A 1,669-nucleotide genomic window follows, 5' to 3' on the forward strand; every position below is an offset into this window, starting at 1 on the left:
TGCATGAGCTGCAGCTTTCAGTCAATAGTCCCATTTCTGTGTGTGTTAAGTGCTTAGTTCATTTTGGGAGTCTATTAATGGCTTCTTCATAGTTCGTTAACCTCTTAGCCTTGATCCCTTCCTGTCATTCTTGAATTCTGTTCTCTCTACCTTGTAGCATGCATATATATGTATGTATATGTATAACAAATCAGTGCCCCTCCACACACGCAAGAATTACTGAGTGTATCATTCCCATCCATAATGAGCCATTAATGCAGCGTTATTTTCGCAGACAAACTCCTTGTGCATTTTTACATCAGACAAGTGATCCATTCACATCACATCTGGAGTTAGTCCAGAGAGTAATTTACAGATGTAGCGTTGTTCATTTATATGGGCTGAATTACACAGGCTACTACTCGAGGCAGTGTTTTAATGACTGGAATCACACATTCAGGCTGGAAGAAGTGCAGAATACATTCAACATCAAAGCCAATTTCCAAGGAGACTGGGTGACCAAAGAATAGTCTGAATAAACCCACAGAGCAGCTTGACGTGGATATAGAAATAAGGAATTTAACCCCTAATATCCAGTAGAGCTCGCACCATCTGCAAGGCTTCAGCGCTGGATATTAAGAAGTGACCAGAATGCTACCCCCAAACCTCTGGACGTGGAGAGCCATGGCACATGTTCTCATGGTCACTGCTGCATCCTCGTCTAACAAGTGGCAGTATCATGTTCTGATTCCCCCCCCCCCCCAAGCATTCATTAGAAGAATCACTGTTTACTGTGTTCTTGTAAAAGAGAAATTCTGCAGTTTGTCGTCATATTAAAATCCCAAATACGCAATTGCAGACGCGGTTGTTCCGTCAAGGCGCACGGAAAGGGTGATTGGATATTTTTGCCTCATTATCACTTGCGGCAAGTGGTAGGGACAGCTGTCAACGTGCTAAAGGGGAACGTCCAGACCAACAACTTTGCCCAAATATGAGGCGTTTTGTGTTTTTGTTTTTTTCCTCTTTAGGTGCCCCGTGTTTTAAAGAAACTTGTACAAAAAAAAAGAAAAAAAATCTAAACAGTAAATCGTGAAGAAAATAATGTGACAACATGAGAAAAAAAACAGTATTGCATCCCAGGTTTGCATGTTTTAATAAAAGTAGATGTCGAAACACTACTTGATCAAAGAGAGGATTGTTTTTAAGTCACGACAGGTGCAAACAAATACTCACTGCAGAATGAATGAAACGGGGGAAAAAACAATTTGCGCAGTTGCCCTACCTTGTCAACACAGTAGACTGACCGTCCCACAGTTGCCTCCAGAGTAGTCCTGGGGATTCGGCTGAAATTGCTTCTTTGCTTTGAGATTATTACAAGTCGGGATTGATCATATACGACGTCACTTGGGTGATAAGGTCCCACTGACTGTAGTATCTTCCTGTATCGCTCCGTCTGTGAGCTGCAGAGGCATCACTGAACGTATGAAACAGCGCTTCACACGAACGGAGAAAGGGAAAGTCCGACATGGAGTCTGCTGCCTGGATTCCTCCGCGGTAGAGTCATCCGGATTTGACTCACGAAACATACTCGAGACCAGCTGTAAAATTCTTATGATGTCATGTGAATTAACACTTAAGCTTAGGTTGTTATAAGCAAAAGGCGGGAAACTATAAATATACTCACAGCTGC

At 42.4% G+C, this 1,669-nt stretch overlaps 1 protein-coding gene across 3 annotated transcripts in view; it reads right to left on the reverse strand.

The window, feature by feature from the left end:
• The window catches only part of dlgap1b (discs, large (Drosophila) homolog-associated protein 1b), a 94,199-nt gene extending 92,530 nt beyond the window's left edge, over positions 1-1,669 (reverse strand). Inside the window, exon 1 of one of the 3 annotated variants that reach the window (XM_026179769.1) lies at positions 1,262-1,665. The gene's annotated coding sequence lies outside the window, so the exon portion shown is untranslated. Of the gene's footprint in view, positions 1-1,261 lie in introns of all 3 variants that reach the window. The other 2 variants (XM_026179770.1, XM_026179771.1) reach the window with 2 other exon arrangements.

This window comes from Astatotilapia calliptera, chromosome 9, assembly GCF_900246225.1.
Source record: "Astatotilapia calliptera chromosome 9, fAstCal1.2, whole genome shotgun sequence".
Taxonomy (NCBI): domain Eukaryota; kingdom Metazoa; phylum Chordata; class Actinopteri; order Cichliformes; family Cichlidae; genus Astatotilapia; species Astatotilapia calliptera.